Consider the following 19967-nt stretch of genomic DNA (forward strand, 5'->3'; position numbering starts at 1 on the left):
CTCCCTTCTTTCCTTCCCCCCCCATTGTTTTCCCCCCCCCCTTCTCCCATTATTAGATATATATATATATATACTGTGTATGTATGTATATATACATATATATATATATATATATATATATATATATATATATATATATACAGTGGGTACGGAAAGTATTCAGACCCCCTTAAATTTTTCACTCTTTGTTATATTGCAGCCATTTGCTAAAATCATTTAAGTTCATTCTTCTTCCTCATGAATGTACACATAGCACCCCATACTGACAGAAAACACAGAATTGTTGACATTGTTGCAGATTTATTAAAAAAGAAAAACTGAAATATCACATGGTCCTAAGTATTCAGACCCTTTGCTGTGACAGTCATATATTTAACTCAGGTGCTTTCCATTTCTTCTGATCATCCTTGAGATGGTTCCACACCTTCATTTGAGTCCAGCTGTGTTTGATTATACTGATTAGACTTGATTAGGAAAGCCACACACCTGTCTATATAAGACCTTCCAGATCACAATGCATGTCAGAGCAAATGAGAATCATGAGGTCAAAGGAACTGCCTGAAGAGATCAGAGACAGAATTGTGGCAAGGCACAGATCTGGCCAAGGTTACAAAAAGATTTCTGCTGCACTTAAGGTTCCTAAGAGCACAGTGGCCTCCATAATCCTCAAATGGAAGACGTTTGGGACGACCAGAACCCTTCCTAGAGCTGGCCGTCCGGCCAAACTGAGCTATCGGGGGAGAAGAGCCTTGGTGAGAGAGGTAAAGAAGAACCCAAAGATCACTGTGGCTGAGCTCCAGAGATGCAGTCAGGAGATGGGAGAAAGTTGTAGAAAGTCAACTATCACTGTAGCCCTCCACCAGTCGGGGCTTTATGGCAGAGTGGCCCAACGGAAGCCACTCCTCAGTGTAAGACACATGAAAGCCCGCATGGAGTTTGCTAAAAAACACCTGAAGGACTCCAAGATGGTGAGAAATAAGATTCTCTGGTCTGATGAGACCAAAATAGAACTTTTTGGCCTTAATTCTAAGCGGTATGTGTGGAGAATACCAGGCACTGCTCATCACCTGTCCAATACAGTCCCAACAGTGAAGCATGGTGGTGGCAGCATCATGCTGTGGGGGTGTTTTTCAGCTGCAGGGACAGGACGACTGGTTGCAATCGAGGGAAAGATGAATGCGGCCAAATACAGGGATATCCTGGACAAAAACCTTCTCCAGAGTGCTCTGGACCTCAGACTGGGCCGAAGGTTTACCTTCCAACAAGACAATGACCCTAAGCACACAGCTAAAATAACGAAGGAGTGGCTTCACAACTCCGTGACTGTTCTTGAATGGCCCAGCCAGAGCCCTGACTTAAACCCAATTGAGCATCTCTGGGGAGACCTAAAAATGGCTGTCCACCAACGTTTACCATCCAACCTGACAGAACTGGAGAGGATCTGCAATGAGGAATGGCAGAGGATCCCCAAATCCAGGTGTAAAAGACTTGTTGCATCTTTCCCAAAAAGACTCCTGGCTGTATTAGATCAAAAGGGGGCTTCTACTAAATACTGAGCAAAGGGTCTGAATACTTAGGACCATGTGATATTTCAGTTTTTCTTTTTTAATAAATCTGCAACAATGTCAACCATTCTGTGTTTTTCTGTCAGTATGGGGTGCTATGTGTACATTCATGAGGAAGAAGAATGAACCTAAATGATTTTAGCAAATGGCTGCAATATAACAGAAGAGTGAAAAATTTAAGGGGGTCTGAATACTTTCCGTACCCACTGTATATATATATATATCGATTTGATTCGACCCTATTCATTTTGTATGGGCTCAAATTGCACCACAAAGATATTAGTAATCAGTATCAGTGAGTACTTGACTGAAATTATTGGTACTCATACTCGCCAGTAAAAAAAACGGTATGTGTGCAATCCTAGTAATCATTAATGTCAAATATGTAATTAAAATCAATAGTAAAATTATTATGAATTAAGTTAACAGTGGATAAAACAAATGAAAGAACAGACTCAGGGAAAACTACTAACAATACTAAATCCTCCGGCTGGTTTTAAATTTACATCTCCTCTTTTATGTCAAACTTTCTTGTTCTGCATTGTGGTTCTGTGAGGAGGTGGCCTTCTTGGTAGAAAGAGGACTTTGCTTCCTCGTGTCAGAGCTTCCCTTCTCATTCTCTTTACTATTCTCATTTGGTGATCTGACTACTGGTAGGATAGTTTTCAAATAGCAGAAAAGGTGGGGAGCAGAAAAGGCAGGGGTTCCCAGCAAATAGAAGCCCTATTGAAAGCAATAGGAGGCTGACAGCTTCCACAGCTAATCATGGTCGCTCGCTTATTGAGCAATCATCTGAGATGACCGGCCCTGGATGCAGACAGTCTGCTCCATGAGTGATTCCATGTGAGCAGCCGGGATTAGATGCAGGAGCTGTCAGCTTTCTATGGCATTCAAATGGGGCTGCCGCCCACAGCTAATCCCTCACTGGGTTTCCTGCATGTAATCAGTAAAGTTCCCAATCACAAGTGTGAATGGGGCCTTGGGAGGGCTGTCAATGAGAAAAGAATGAATGCTGGAAGCGTTTCGGAGTTGGGGATGTTAGGAGGTGTAAGCATTAGGTATATTTAAAAGAAGAAATAAGTGTTACCCCTAAACAACAAACTTGGGGAGCTGCAGTTATAGGAAAGCTATAAACAGTAATAGTCAGTGTTGATGGGGCTACAAACGCAGCATGCTTTTGACTTTTCAGAAATCATTCAGAATTAATTGACAGGTACAGTACTTTTGACCTGGTTTAAAGTGGTTGTTAACCCTTAGGCCCCGTTCACACCTGAACGTTTTTATGCTTGTAAAACGCTCATCTCTGAAGTCTCAAAACGCCCAACAAGCAAAATCCAAATTCAATTCAATTGCTTCTGTTCACACTAGTGGTTTGTTGCCTAAAGCAAAATGCCTGAAGCTCAAAAAATAACAAGAGCTTCTTTTTTGGCAGATTACAAGCATTTTTGGTAGCTGTCAATGCCTGCATCCAAACGCCTGAAAAAAACGCCCGAAAAACCACCTGAAAAACACCCACAAAACCCAGTGCAGTGGCTGACCTCAGGTAATAACACAGAGAATAAACAAATCTTCCTATATAAGTTGTCAACACAGTAAAAAAAAATGGCGCTGGAGGTCTACTTAAAACTAAGTCACTGAATTCAATGAAGTCAATGAATTGGCAACTCACATTTAGTGAATAACAACAAGCATGTAGGAAAATTCCATGGCTGGGCTCGGAGGTTCCCCGTGGTTGGTATGTCAGTATTCTATCGCAGAATGGTGTAGTGGGGGGGGGGGGGAGCCGGACTGTGGGAAGCAGGTGACTGTTATGGAAACCAGTGTGGAACGCAAATTGCATGGGGCCAGAACTGACGTCAATGGGGGAGCGTGTTCCTGTGGGTTGTGGGCGGTAACGCGTTTCAAAACTTCTGATTTCTTCTTCAGACATCTTCTGCTTTTTCCACTGCTTTGACCAATCTTCCAGAAATGCCAAATCATGTTCCATGTTACAGACATCTCCACGCATATCAACCCAAGTGCAAACCTATGTGTCATCACCAAACAGACATACTGTGCCTTACCTACCAAACCTTCAGTTATATCACTAACAAACAGATTAAATAGAACAGGACCTAGTACCACTAGTGACTGGTCTTGGTTTCAAATGAACCCCATTTACAGCTACACTCTGATATCTATCCTTAACCAGCCGCGCATACACCAAACCACTCAAGTGGCTAGTCCTAGCTAGCTTGTACAACTTTTTATGAGATCATTATGTGCATTTGTATCAAATGCTTTGCTGAAATCAAAACAGGCAATGCCAACAGCTCCACCCTGGCCTAAAGCATTAGTAATAGAGTAAAAAAAAAAAAAAAAATTTGATTAGCGTGACATGCTATGCCATTGGTAAGGCTATGCTGCTTTTGGTACAGCAGGTTGTGTTTTTAAATGAAAAAAAAAACATACAACAGGCTTTACTGAGAGCAGAAAATGGTGTATGTACATTCAAGGACATGAAAAAACTGAAAAGCATTTAGGGCTACAAAATACCAGGGAAGTGAGACTGGGAACCAAGCCATATATTCATCTGCATAGAAGTGATTTTGTAATCCAAGTGAACTCCAAAACTGACCAAAACTTGAAAGCGGTATTAAACCCAAAACAGAAAATGTCATATATTGCAGCTTACCAATCATGAGATAGGGTGGCTGTATTATTTTTCTATTTTTAGGCTTTTTTCTGTTTTCACCTGGTGATCTGGCCAGTAACACACCCCCTGTAGAACATGCACACGGGGCTTACCTCCCGGCCCTTTAAGTGGATCTAAATGCCAGGAGGCAGAGGCAGGAATCCCAATCATGTAACTACTGTGAGTGGCAGACACAAGGGGTCACATGATCAGAAAGCTCCTGATTGTAAGTATGTATTGGGAGCTTTCCTGTACCCAATTGTTACTGTGCTAGGAGCGCACAGGGAGCGTGTTTTCAGCACAGTAAAGTGTTTACCTAGGGCCGCATACAGTACATGCAGCTGCTCTACAATAAAGCCCTCCTGCCGAGAGGCCGCATATATGTGCCAGGTCAGCAGGAATTGGTTAAAGTCGTCTTTTTTTTTTTTTACAGGTATTTAACTTTTTTATTAGCCTATGCGGCCATGCATAGGTTATTGGGGTATTGAGTTTAAAGAGATGAAGCAGTATAGAGTTAATAGGATGGAGGAGTATAAAGTTCAAAAGGTTGGAGGAGTATAGAGTTTAATAGGATGGAGGAGTATAGAGTTTAATTGGATGGAGGCGTATAGCGTTTAATAGGATGGAGGAGTATAGAGTTTAATAGGATGGAGGAGTATAGAGTTTTGAGTATAGAGTTTTCATAGGATGGAGTATTCCGAGTATAGAGTTTTCATAGGATGGAGTATTCTGAGTATAGAGTTTAATAGGATGGAGGAGTATAGAGTTTAATAGGATGGAGGAGTATAGAGTTTAATAGGATGGAGGAGTATAGAGTTTAATAGGATGGAGGAGTATAGAGTTTAATAGGATGGAGGAGTATAGAGTTTAATAGGATGGAGGACTTGACGTATAGAGTTAAATAGTATGTAGGAGCATAGAGTTTAATTGGATGGATGAGTATAGAGTTTATTAGAAATGTAAAGTATAGAGTTGTAATAGGTTGGTGGGGTATACGTAGCTTTTAATAAGGTGGAGCAGTATAGAGTTAATAGGATGGAGGAGTATAGAGTTTAATAGAATGCAGGAGTAGGAGATTAACAGGATGGAGGAGTATAGAGTTTAGTTGGTTGAAGGACTATGGAGTTAATAGTATAGAGTAGTATAGAGTTAAATAAAAATGAAAGAGTATAGATTTTATTAGAATGGAGGAGTATAGAGTTCTAATAGGATGGAGGAGTATAGAGTTTATTATGATGGAGAAGTATAGAGTTTTAATAGAATGGAGGGGCATAGAGTTTTAATAGAATGCAGGGGCATAGAGTTGTAATAGAATGGAGGGGCATAGAGTTGTAATAGAATGGAGGGGCATAGAGTTGTAATAGAATGGAGGGGTATAGAGTTGTAATAGAATGGAGGGGCATAGAGTTGTAATAGAATGGAGGGGTATAGAGTTGTAATAGAATGGAGGGGCATAGAGTTGTAATAGAATGGAGGGGCATAGAGTTGTAATAGAATGGAGGGGTATAGAGTTGTAATAGAATGGAGGGGTATAGAGTTGTAATAGAATGGAGGGGCATAGAGTTGTAATAGAATGGAGGGGCATAGAGTTGTAATAGAATGGAGGGGTATAGAGTTGTAATAGAATGGAGGGGCATAGAGTTGTAATAGAATGGAGGGGCATAGAGTTGTAATAGAATGGAGGGGTATAGAGTTGTAATAGAATGGAGGGGTATAGAGTTGTAATAGAATGGAGGGGCATAGAGTTGTAATAGAATGGAGGGGCATAGAGTTGTAATAGAATGGAGGGGCATAGAGTTGTAATAGAATGGAGGGGCATAGAGTTTTGATAGAATGGAGAGGCATAGAATTGCAGCCCTTAATACCAGCAATTGCAGTACAATAAAGACATTTCTAACATAGTTAGCAGACAAATTGTTTGGAATTTCAGAATAAATGTGTCTTACTAAGACGTCAAATGAGAAATGGAGAAGTGAGATAGAAAACGAGCTGGGGAGGGCAGAAGGGTCAAAAAAGGACTTTTTTTTTTTTTTAGTTTTGTGTTTTTAGTAGGAATGCAAATGAGGAAGAGAAGAAGTCACCAGAAAGAGACCGGAGGCTACAATAGATGTTTAAGCCTAAATAAAACATATAGAAACCTGTAAAGCAGGTTTAAGGCATCTCGTGACTTCCATGAATGAGTCACCAGATATCCCTGTATTGTCCACAGCTTGTTCCCAGCTTTTCTAGACACTCTTCAGCAGTATAGTCACCAATGGTGCTCCAATAGAAGTGGATACAATCCTGCACCTCCTTCCCTGGATATACCCTCTAGCAGAAAGCTTCAGACCCCAGGCTTGGACCCTCTTTAGCACAACAACCTCCCCAAAGTACAGGCCTGGGAGCAGAAGAGAACTCCAGCAAAGCATATCCCCTCCAGGCAGGGGGCCCTAGAGGAAGAGAGCTTTCCAGGGTACTCCATATATTTATATCCTACCAGCATACACCACTGGCAATAAAAATCCTAGTGGTTTGGTAGGGAGACAAAGATTTAAATTTTTTTTATCTTCTTACACTATCACCATGCCTGATGTGTGTGTGTAATAGCGCTGGACTGATATAAGTCAAAGTTGGTTTTGATGAATCTACGGTAAAATGATTTCTCCTTCAATGAAGCAGATCTATAGTTGAAATATAGTATAGATGGATCCTGTTCTGGTCCCAGGCTGTTACCTCACTGATAATGGAAAAGTAAGTGCTTGTCAGATAGTAAATTCTTGGATGTGTACTAAGGTACATTTTTTGGCAACAAATACAGCCAACGCATTTCAGGGAAAAAAAACCTTAGTCTTCATCAAGGCTTTTCCTCCTCTCCCTCCTGCCATCTTTCAATGACTGCAGGGGGTATCGGTACAAGGGATCGGTATCAGTAAATGCCTCCCTCGCCACCCCCCGTTTAGGTTCCCCTTTCTTCTGCCGCCCGGGCCCCTGCTGCTCCTGGTCACCCCCCCCCCCCCACCTCACAGTGCTGCCGGCTTCCCCTCCTCTCCCTCCCTCCAGCTGCTGCAGGAATCATTTCATAATGGAGAGTAGGGAAAGGGGCCGGTAAATATGTCACTTACTGGCCTGTTCCTTTTTTGAGTGATCAGTACCAAAAACTGTGTTTTTCTAAGCTTCAGTTTGTGAATGAACAGGAAGCTCCTCCTGTTCATTCATCCTCATCAGCTGAGGCTACAGAGTTGGAGAAGGGGGACACAGTCCTCAATCTCCTTTCTCGGTCTCAGAAGTGGTCTGCTTAGACCCCTGATTTTTCACCAAAGCCCACAGGCAGGGATGTTAATAAAAGTGGTAAAAGAAAAATAAAAAAAATAAAACTGTAAAAAAATAATAAAAACATAAAAAAATAAAAATAAACTACTGAAACTGTCCTCTGTCCTGACAACAACCTCTTCCCTACTGAAACTGTCCACTGCTTTACTGACTGGCACGGTCCCCAGCCCTACTGGCTGAAACTGTCTACTGTCCTACCGAAATCAACCTCTGCCCTACTGACATTGTCCTTTGTCCTAGTGACAAATTCCACTGCTCTACTTATGACACCATCCACTGCTCTGACTGACACCGTCCACTGCCCTACTGATTGGCACTGTACACTGCCCTACTGACATTTAATGGTTGAAATAGATGGACTTTTTTCAACCTGACTATGTAACTATGTATGTGGCACCAACCTCTGCCCTACTGACCCCTTCCACTGCCCTGCTGACAACATCCACTGGCCTATTGACACTGTCCACTGCCTTACTGACACTGTCCACACACCATCCACTGTCCTACTGACAATGTCCACACACCGTCCATTGCCCTACCAATACTATCCACTGCTCTGAATGACACTGTCCACTTTTAAAGGTAGGCAACATTTTTGCAGCTATTTTTACAGTGCCATTTGTTTTAATTATACTTTTCTAAGTTTTCCTTACTATTTAGGTAAGCCTTGCTAGTTAATTCCTTAAAAAAAAGGGGCACCGAACCCCGGTGACCTTTGATCTCCTTCATGTGGCTCAGATAGATCTCCATCTCTCAAAGTTTGCCAACCTCTGGCCTAGTAGAACCACTAAATTTAAACTAGGGACTGTTTGGTTGAGCCAGAAGGACTTGTGTCTTTTTTCAGCCTGACTAACTATGTATGCTTAGGACCCCACAATCATATGACTGTGCAGTTCAGTAGGCACCAGGTGTTTGACCTAATGTAGGCACCAGGAGATGGACCTAATGTAATGTAAGAGATCTGGTGAGACATTCCACCCTTCTCTTCACTACAAGTATGTGTGTGGAACCTTGTGCTGAGTTACTCAGATTTGCCAACAAAGAGGATTGCAGTGTGAGGGCTTGAAGCGACATTTTCAGAGAAATTGTATTTTAAGGCATTTCCTAATAAAAAATCAATTACGACTTCCGGTTCCGGCATAATCGGCTTATAAGTTCACGATCACTCCGCTCCAGAAGCCTCGGCGACCGGCCCCGACCACCTCTAGGCAATCCGCCTTCACTGCCTGCACGAATGGACCGTTTTGTGGTCCACACCGGGACCGGAGCCGCCACTCAGCCGCGCCAGGACACTATGCAGCAGAGAGCGCCCTCCCCTTCAGGCATCATGGCCGCTGCTGACCCCATGGATGGCGCGGTCTCCCCCTCCATGCCGGCTCCACTTCCTGACACCCCAGAGGATGCCCAATGCCACAAGATGGCCCAGGCAGTAGCCGCACTCCTGTCTCCCACTATAGCGGAGGCTGTGGAGAAGGCGGTGGCGGCGGGAATTAATCAGCTCCGCAAGGACATTGCAGACCAGGCCAAACGCCTCACAGAGGTGGAACACAGAGTCTCTGACATTGAGGATGAGCTCCAATCATCCTTCACCAAGGAAGCCAAACTTGCTCAGACACAACATTATATCCTTGACAAGCTGGACGACCTTGAGAACAGGTCAAGAAGGAATAACCTAAGAATTATCGGGCTACCTGAATCCGTCAGCACCGGCATGCTCACAGAGGTATGTGACACTCAGATACCGCGAGCTCTGGGCATTACCGCCAAATGCACGATAGAACGGGCACACCGTCTGGGTGCCCCCTCTAATGACCTCAAGACCCCCCGCCCGGTTATCGTAAGATACCTCAACTACTCGGACAGACTGGCTATCCTCAAATCTTTCAAAAATGCTAAGTCGCTTGTACTGGATGGTCATAAGCTGCTTTTGTTTGCCGACTACTCCCAAGAAGTCGCCCGACGGCGCAAAGCTTTCCAGCCTTCCTGCAATGCATTGTACCACAAAGGCATAAAATTTACACTGGCTTACCCCGCTATCCTGCGGTTCAATGACCAATTTGGAGAAGCGCTATCGTTCTCCCATCCTGATGAGGCGGCTGATTACATCTAATCTCATCTGCACCTCAACTTGGACATTCCTGCCGCTCCCTCTCTATCCCCCTCAACGAGAGACCTCCTGAGCCCCAGAAGAGACTCGCCTAAAAGACCCCGGGTGTCCTACAATTCCCGCCAGGGCAGACCACGCTGAATCACACTAGCGGTTTATATCATGTCCCCACGTAATAGATGGGTTTGCTATCAGGGGCCCTGAGTAGTTCACACAGAAGAGCCCCAGAAGAGACTCGCCTAAAAGACCCCGGGTGTCCTACAATTCCCGCCAGGGCAGACCACGCTGAATCACACTAGCGGTTTATATCATGTCCCCACGTAATAGATGGGTTTGCTATCAGGGGCCCTGAGTAGATCACACAGGTTTGGTATTTTTAGAATGTACTCTCTGCTCCTGCTTTTGTTTTAAGTTGTCATATGTAAGCCACTGACGCCTGACATGTTCCTGTCACTCTGATCACTGGTTTGCTCTCGACTTGTTATAGTGTATTAACCTATGTTTTTTTTCCCAGCCTTATCGGAGCACTGGTCCTCTCGCTATAGGTGAAAGGTTATCGTTTCTTCATGTCCTCCGAGTATATTTCTCCCTGGGAGCGACTCCACCATTTCTCCGATGGCGAGCGGACTCAGCCTCAACGCCGGTAACGCTGCAGGTCACGTGAGTTTCATGTGGAAAAAAGAGAAGTCCATGCTTCCACTACTGTATGTTATGATGTATTCTTATGCACTATGTTACTTTTGGTTTACTCCTGTCTCAGATCCTGTAGGCCGGGTTGGTGCCATATCCATACTCACCTCACCAGGGTCCTGGTATGTCACCTTTACGTCTCTCTTTACCGCCACATGCAGCCGGTGGCTTTCCCTTTCCCCCTCCGTCACCACAACACTCCATTTTGTAAAATCTCTTCCCTATGATCCCCCTTGATCTCCGGATAGTCTCCTTGAATGTCAAGGGTCTCCGTTCGCCTAATAAGCGCATGGCCATCCTTAGACAGTTAAAACGTCTTAACGCCGACATCGCTATGTTGCAGGAAACTCATCTTTCCTCAGCCGACATTGACCGCATGCGTAAGCTTTGGGTGGGCCGGGTCTTTGGCTCGGCTGCGCCCAAAGGCAAAGCAGGGGTCCTCATACTGATACATAAACGCCTTACACATGATTGCACCCCCCTTTACACCGATGACCAGGGCAGGATACAGATCCTTAAATTATCCCATGGCCCAAAGGACATCATCCTGTCCAATGTATATGCCCCCACACCTCCGACGCACTCATTTTTCCACACCCTCACGGGTATTCTGGCCCCATATGTCCACCTCCCCCTGTTGGTCGGAGGCGACTTTAATGTGGTCATGAATCCTACAGAAGACGGGAGCGCCTGTAGGCAATTTCAGTGTCCTAACACCCACTCCACAGGTTACACGCTGTCAGAGTTTGCTGACAGCCTACATTTGACTGATGTGTGGCGACTAGCCCACCCCACAGATAGAGAGTATACCTTCTACTCCGCCCCTCATGGTACGTTTTCCCGCATAGATTATTTCCTTTGCACTGCACCACTCCTTCCTACACTGCACGACCCATCAATCTCTGATCTGGTGATTTCTGATCATTCTCCCCTTATGGTAGACCTGTCCATGGCAGACTCACCTTCTGCCCGTAAACCTTGGAGGTTCCCATCCTACCTTGCCAATAATGCTGAACTCCTCTCGATCCTGACCCGCACTTGGGAAGAATTTTTACGTGACAATGAATCTCACTCATCTGACCCTATCTTGCTGTGGGAGACCGGAAAGGCTGTCCTTCGGGGCAGAATCATCGCTTTTGCGGAAGCGGAATGCGGAGACAAAATACCAGACCGCTAGCGCCCTTTTGCGCTCGGCCCACTCTGACCTCCTGCAGCAAGATACTCCTGCCCGCAGAGCCCAATGGAAGGAAGCAAAACGATGTTTTGACGAGTGGGCATTGGCACACGAACAGTTTCATCGCTCTGTACTAGACCTACAATATCATAAATATGGCAATAAGTCCGGCAAACTCCTAGCCCGACTGTGCAGGGGCCCCTTCACCCCAACCCATATCACTTCCCTCAAAGACCAGTCAGGGGTCTTAAATTACACCCCGAAAGGGGTCAACTCAATTATGCAACAGTTCTATGCTAAACTATATGGCCCTGACCCGATAAATGTCACTGAAGCCAATAAATTCCTGGAGGAGGTTCATCTCCCCCAGGTCACGGCAGACCAACTATCTGCCCTGAACGCTCCTCTCACCCCCGAGGAGATAACATCTTCCATTGCCTCTCTATCCCCTGGTAAAGCTCCTGGCCCGGACGGGTATACGTCCGAGTTTTACAAACTATTCAAGTTCTTGCTTTCCCCCATGCTAACTAATGTCTTCCAACACATCCTGGATGGAGGGAGGTACATGCCCACGGGATCGCAGGCCTTCATAAAGCTCATCCCGAAACCTGGTAAGGATGCTACGGAGCCAGGCTCCTACCGTCCGATCTCGCTGATTAATCTAGACGCCAAGCTTCTTTCGAAAATTATAGCCTCTAGACTGGCCGTGATCATGCCATCTCTCCTCCATCCATCTCAAGCGGGCTTCACCAAGGGGCGATTTGCGACCTCTAACATACGCAAGGTTTTAGCAGTATTGGCTCAAGCACAAGCAGACCCTTCCAACAATTACGCCATTATCACGTTAGACGCCGAGAAGGCATTCGATAATGTTAGCTTCCAGTGGCTGCGCCTGGCCCTCCAAAAATTTGGCTTCTCAGGCCCCTTCCTCCACCTCATATCGGCGATGTATGCCTCCCCTACAGCTAATGTTGTCACTTCCAATATTGTATCTGATCCCATCCCCCTGCACAAGGGCACCAGGCAGGGCTGCCCCCTCTCCCCACTCTTGTTTAATCTAGCTCTAGAGCCCCTTTCCAGACATTTGTCCTTCGCGTCCCCTTTGATGGGCATTCGGATTGGTCGGGAGGAAATTAAATCCACTTTGTTCGCAGATGATATTCTGCTGTTTACCTCTGACCCGGAGCGGGACATGCACCATGTCAAGGATATCTTTGACAGATTTAAATTGTGCTCAGGTCTGCGCATCAACTATACGAAAAGTGAAATTCTTCCTCTCGGCCCACCGGAGTGGACGGCGAACTCCCCCTTTGCCATTGCCGAAGCCAGTATTAAATACTTAGGTATTCGTATAGGTAAATCCCCTGCCTCCCTGTACCAATTAAACTATGCCCCGCTGATAACCAAATTGGCTGTAGAACTAGACAATTGGGCCTCCCTTCCGCTGTCTCTCCTTGGCAGGTGCCATCTCTTTAAAATGGTCACGTTCCCCAAATTGTTGTATCTTATGCAGACACTTCCCCTGCTTATCAAACACACTGATATTAACACCTTACACAAATCCCTTTCCAGGTTCCTGTGGAAAACTAAAAGGTCAAGGATCTCCCTCCCCAAACTATATCCCCCAAAGTCCCTTGGGGGCGCAAATTTACCCGATATTAGACTATACAACTTGTCTTGCTTGCTGAGAGTGGGTATGGATTGGCTAAAGGGGTCCTCTAGGTTTTCAAATTTCTCTTTGGAATCTCAAATTCCAGTCCCTTCCTCGCTAGCGGGGCTCCTGCATAGCAAATTAAAGGATCTCCCCCCAAATCTCAAGCAGAATATTTTGTTCCGAGATACTCTTGTGGCTTGGAGGGAGATTAGGAAAAAGTTGGGTCTACCGCAACACATATCCCAACATCTCCCTATCGCGGGAAACCCATCCTTGAGCACAATGGACTTAGAAAGGGTCTACTAAACCTGGGTTTAGGAAGGACTACAGACTTTTGCTCAATTATTTGACTCCTCAACGGGAGCACCTCTCCCCTTCCAGGATCTCCAACGTCAGTACAAACTCCCTGTTCACCATTTCCTGTATATTCATCAGGTCACTTCCCATGCCATGGAACTGTGTAGGGACAGGTCTAAAAGATTCATGCCCTCCATCTTGGACACCATCCTATCTGTGGAAAACCCTAAACTTGCCCACATCTACCGCCCTCTTCAGGCCACGATACTGGACACTCGCACGGACTTCACCAAATCTTCCTGGGACAAGTCCCTGCATATTTCTGGCTCCAAACAGCTCCTGATAGCGGGGTATATCACCACATGTGCCTTTAACACCAATGAATTCTGGAGGGAGCAGCAAAATACTCCATCATGCCTATTCTCCATTTTCATCCTCTCCACAGCACGTTCCCTTCCAGGGGTGCTCATGGTGCTCAGCGCACCGTCCTACGTTGCATCACCGGCTGTGGAGCTGCCCAATTGTTTCATCCTTCTGGGACAGCGTGGAACTTTTGATATATAGGGTCACGGGCCTCCTTCCCACGAAAAACCCCCTTTCACTGCTGTTTGGTCTCCTGGACAATAAACCTCTGCTTGTGTACATCACGCATGACAAAACCCAGGCGTCTATATTGGTTGCCCACAAACCCTGGATCTCCACGTGCCTAATGCTTGCCCGTAGGACCATTCTCAGACATTGGATATCCCCCCCCCCCCCCACTGTGAGCGAACTTCAGTCGGACTTGGATAACTTGCTCACCAAGGATCGTCTGGACCTAACTGTATTCAAGTCCAACTCATCCAAGTTTTGGAGGAAATGGCAGGCGTATCTGGAGCGTTATCACCCTAACTTTTCTCTGCCCCCTATGGACACCCGAAGTCTGACACAGATCGATAGCTCACCCCCTTGACTCCCACCTCTCTCTACCCCCCGTCTCCCGGACTCTGTATATGGTTCTAAATTGCCCTCTACTACCACTACCTACTGCAAGATCATTTGGTTATCCCTACCCCCCCTCCCCCCCCTCTGGCTATAATTGATTATTAATCCTAGGTGATATGCCTGGACGGTTCATTGATACTGCTATGTTTGCTAACCTGGTCACCCCTCCTCTCCCCCCATTTCTCATTCTCCTCTTCAAGCTCCCGTTTCTATTACTCTATCCCACCTGACTCTCCTCTCCCCTCAGGACATTCGTCCTGCTCTCCCCATTCCCTCCCTTTTCTCCCCCCCTCCCTGTCTGTGCTGACATTAGTATTGGCCCCTAGCCACACCGGTCCCTCTGCTTTGAGTTCAGTTGTGAGGGCCCTGACTCCATCCACTGTATACCGAACATGCGTTAATTTTGTACTTATATGCCTGTGTTTGAGTGGATTGTTTGCATAATTTGTTAATGCTGAAAACTCAATAAATATTTCTTTTAAAAAAAAAAAAAAAAATCAATTACAAATCAAGTGGGGTACAGGACCATAAGAAAAAAAAGATGCAAGATTTCAACTGAGCTTTAAGGGCAATTATTAATTGCCTTGGATTGAAAGAGGAAAGGCTTAACTATGTGTGGCAGAGGAGAAAACATTTCTGAACTCTTCTGGGCATGAATTTATGTCAGGAAATGCACTTTAGTGCTGTTTTATTCCAATGCCATTCAGCCATCCAGAAATGCCAAGACTGCCAGTTAAAACAATAAGGGTAGACATTGACAAGCACCAAGTTAGGTCCAGGGCTTAGGGTATAATAATGCAGCATGTAATAGCAGTGCTCTTGGGGCTCATTTAGAGTTGCGGTCAGAGGGGGAAGGGGGGCATAAAAAATGTGCAGTTGAGCCATGTTTTTAGCCCCCCCGCCTCTTAAGCTGCAAAGGCAGTGAGGAGGGGGAACAGCGATCTGAGCGTGGATTGCTTTTCAGAGGCTTGGCAGTTTAGGCGTGACACACATTTATTTTTAAAGTGTCTTTAAGGGTTCCACTCCCCTCTGGCTGTAATGGTCAGTACCCCAATCAACTTACTATAGCAACAGAAAAAAATCATTACCTATAAAATAGTATAAATATATATTTTTTAATAAATGGTCATACCACCACAATCCCAGTCCTCAGCTCTGTATTGCTTAGGGCTGTGGGTGGTACAAAATGCTGCAACATGTCATGCTGCTCTAATGCCATGTAGGGGTCAATTCACTAATGTTTACCACATTCGATAGTGCAGTCACGGGACTCATTCGCATAAATTACTACAAATTACTGCATTTGCATAAATTACTGGTAAATTAGGTTAGGTGCAATTCATAAAAAAACAAAACAACGATTATGCGGTATTTACAGCGCCTTGCGAAAGTATTCGGCCCCCTTGAACTTTGCAACCTTTTGCCACATTTCAGGCTTCAAACATAAAGATATAAAACTGTAATTTTTTGTGAAGAATCAACAACAAGTGGGACGCAATCATGAAGTGGAACAAAATTTATTGGATATTTCAAACTTTGTTAACAAATAAAAAACTGAAAAATTGAGCATGCAAAATTATTCAGCCCCTTTGCTTTCAGTGCAGCAAACTCTCTCCAGAAGTTCAGTGAGGATCTCTGAATGATCCAATGTTTACCTAAATGACTAATGATGATAAATAGAATCCACCTGTGTGTAATCAAGTCTCCGTATAAATGCACCTGCACTGTAATAGTCTCAGAGGTCCGTTTAAAGCGCACAGAGCATCATGAAGAACAAGGAACACACCAGGCAGGTCCTAGATACTGTTGTGGAGAAGTTTAAAGCCAGATTTGGATACAAAAAGATTTCCCAAGCTTTAAACATCCCATGGAGCACTGTGCAAATGATAATATTGAAATGGAAGGAGTATCAGACCACTGCAAATCTACGAAGACCTGGCCGTCCCTCTAAACTTTCAGCTCATACAAGGAGAAGACTGATCAGAGATGCAGCCAAGAGGCCCATGATCATTCTGGATGAACTGCAGAGATCTACAGCTGAGGTGGGAGACTTTGTCCATAGGACAACAATCAGTCGTATACTGCACAAATCTGGCCTTTATGGAAGAGTGGCAAGAAGAAAGCCATTTCTTAAAGATATCCATAAAAAGTGTTGTTTAAAGTTTGCCACAAGCCACCTGGGAGACACACCAAACATGTGGAAGAAGGTGCTCTGGTCAGATGAAACCAAAATCGAACTTTTTGGCAACAATGCAAAACGTTATGTTTGGCGTAAAAGCAACACAGCTCATCACCCTGAACACACCATCCCCTCTGTCAAACATGGTGCTGGCAGCATCATGGTTTGGGCCTGCTTTTCTTCAGCAGGGACAGGGAAGATGATTAAAATTGATGGGCAGATGGATGGAGCCTGATGGAGTCTACAAAAGACCTGAGACTGGGACGGAGATTTGTCTTCCAACAAGACAATGATCCAAAACATAAAGCAAAATCTACAATGGAATGGTTCACAAATAAACATATCTAGGTGTTAGAATGGCCAAGTCAAAGTCCAGACCTGAATCCAATCGAGAATTTGTGGAAAGAACTGAAAACTGCTGTTCACAAACGCTCTCCATCCAACCTCACTGAGCTTGAGCTGTTTTGCAAGGAGGAATGGGCAAAAACTTCAGTCTCTCGATGTGCAAAACTGATAGAGACATACCCCAAGCAACTTACAGCTGTAATCGCAGCAAAAGGTGGCACTACAAAGTATTAACTTAAAGGGGCTGAATAATTTTGCACGCCCAATTTTTCAGTTTTTTATTTGTTAAAAAAGTTTGAAATATCCAATAAATTTCGTTCCACTTCATGATTGTGTCCCACTTGTTGTTGATTCTTCACAAAAAATTACAGTTTTATATCTTTATGTTTGAAACCTGAAATGTGGCAAAAGGTCGAAAAGTTCAAGGGGGCCGAATACTTTCGCAAGGCACTGTACCTCAAAATTAAAAATGTGTCGGTAAATATAGTTTAAAAAGCGCTTAAGTTCAATTTCCAAACGGACCAGATAGTTAAAAAACATGCGATATTTACCACCAGGGTTTTGCTGGTGGTATCACATGTGGTATTTGTCAAAAAACAGTGTGGGGGTCAGGAGAAAAACGCTGTTTTTTGACAAATAGGTGGTTGCTAAGGAGAGGGCTGGGAAGCCGGCCGCTGTGTCCTTAACAACAGATGACTGATCGGCTGTCAGCGAGCCCCCCCCCTCCCACAAGTCCATACCCATCCCTTCAGCCTGGGGTTCCCCTTAAAATCCACTGGGGGGGGGGGGGGGACTCCACTGCATTTTTTTTAATACTTTTTAATTGTCAGCATGTTTTTTTTAACATTCAGCTGTCAGCGCAGAACCTGTTAACAGCTGATGAGTCATCCATTGTTAAGGACTCAGCGGGCCGGCTTCCCAGGCCCACGCCTTAGCAACCAGCTCAATGTAGTAAATTATTGCATCAAATAATGCGATAATTACCTCTAAATCAAACAAATACCACATTCGATATTTAACACAAAATTCCTAATGAATTTATAACTTGCACAATTGTGACTGCATGCTGTAATTTACCGCATTTGATTAGCCGTTATTTAACGCTTAGTGAATTGACCCCTTAGTCACATCACAGCAAGGCTCCCAGCAGGAGCTGCTGTCATACAAGGTAGAGGAATTGCCTATTGCCTCTGAGGTGAGTGTTACACACAGAAGGAGTGAAGATGCTATGCGTAGCCATGTGTTTTATGAAACACATACCATAGTCGTGCGACTATGCTCAGCAAGTAGGGACACTGCATGTATCTTAGTCACACGCTATAAAGTAGAAAAGGAAACTGGAAGGATCAACAGATATTTTTCATTATTACAGGTACATTTTTCCAAAACATTTGCACAAGGTGTGTAAGGAATAACTTAGCAAGCCAAAGATGAATTTTGATGTTTTGGGCTTACAGTCAGACACTTTAAAAGTATATGTTGATTCAGTCTCAGGAAGATGTCCAGCTGATGAAACGCATTGGGAGGAGCCTGTACCTGTGACATCATTTTCACTGTTTGAAGTGCAGGGCCATCTTGAGAAGCAGGAAGTGCAGAGAGATAGTAAGAGGAGCGCTTTTTTTTATCTGTACAATGTTAGTGCAATATTGAGCCGAGACTGTATTGTTCATTAAATAAAGAGGTATTATACTATTTGCGGATCTTTTTGATTATTTATTTTTTTTTATGGTGGTTTAGAAACAATAAGAGAGCAATATTAAAGTTGCTGCAACGGTAGAGGTGTGGAATTGGAGATTCAGAGTAAAGCGTTTTAAGACCTTCTTATAAATTTAGGGGTTGCAACATTTGGTGAGTGTTTTAGCACTTGGGGAGTGTGGAGTGGCACTGTGAAAAGCGCTATTATTGAACTTTCTTCACTTCGCACTGCAAGTGTTTGAAGCAAGACACAGTAGTGATTGGCCGAACACACCCCCCTGTTCGGTTTGCACCAGAACATCTCGAACAGGGAAAAAGTTCTAGCGAACATTCAAACTCTATTAAAGTCTATGGGCTTATATACAAGTTATTGACATAAAAAGTGTATGGGGACCCCGGTACTGCCCTGGGGGACATGTATCAATGCAAAATATTTTTTTTTAAAAAACTATTGTTTTTAAAGGAGTGATGTTAATGATGCTTAAAGTGAAACAATAAAAACTAAAAATTTATTTAAATATTATGCTGGGGGGGGGGGGTCCCCTTAATGTGCCTGTAAAGTGGCACATCTGTATGATGTATGGAGCCTGCTGCAGCAATACTGACATTTCTAAAGGAAAAAATGTCATTTAAACTTGCTCGCGGATGGAATGTATTGTCGGCTCCCAGCAATACAGATAAAAAAAAAAAGAAAAAAACAGCGTAGGCCCTTCGGGGTCTGGTATGGATTTTAAGCGGAACCCCACGCCAAAGTTTAAAAAAAAACGGCGTGGGGTCCCCCCCAAAATCCATACCAGACCCTTATCCAAGCATGCAGTCTGGCAGGTCAGGAAAGCCGGGGGGAGCGAGCGCCCCCCCCCCTCCTGACCCATACCAGGCCACATGCCCTCAACATGGGGGGGGGGGTGCTACCCTAAAGCACCTTGTCCCCATGTTGATGGGGGCAAGGGCCTCTTCCCGACAACCCTGGGCTGTGGGGGTCTGCGGGTGGGGGGGGGCTTATCAGAATCTGGAAGCCCCCTTTAACAAGGGGCCCCCCAGATTCCAGCCCACCCCATATGTGAATGGGTATCGGGTACATCGTACCCATTCACCAAACAACTGTAAAAAAGTAAAAACCACAGGAAACTGTTTTTGACAAGCCTTTTATTAAAATAGAAAAAAAAATAGTATCCCTCGATGTAAATCCATCGTCAATCACGATGCACGCCAGACCCGAAAAATAGAAAAAAATTAAAAAACGCTTCGACTGCTAAGAGGCTACTCGCTGTATACTCGATCTTCAACTTTGGCA

The 19967-nt window shown here is 44.6% G+C and overlaps 1 protein-coding gene across 1 annotated transcript in view; it reads right to left on the minus strand.

The window, feature by feature from the left end:
- The window catches only part of TMEM268 (transmembrane protein 268), a 125386-nt gene that overhangs the window by 67142 nt on the left and 38277 nt on the right, over positions 1 to 19967 (minus strand). The window lies entirely within an intron of this gene.

The sequence above is a fragment of the Pelophylax lessonae genome (genome assembly GCF_965119305.1).
Source record: "Pelophylax lessonae genome assembly, chromosome: 7".
Lineage (NCBI taxonomy): Eukaryota > Metazoa > Chordata > Amphibia > Anura > Ranidae > Pelophylax > Pelophylax lessonae.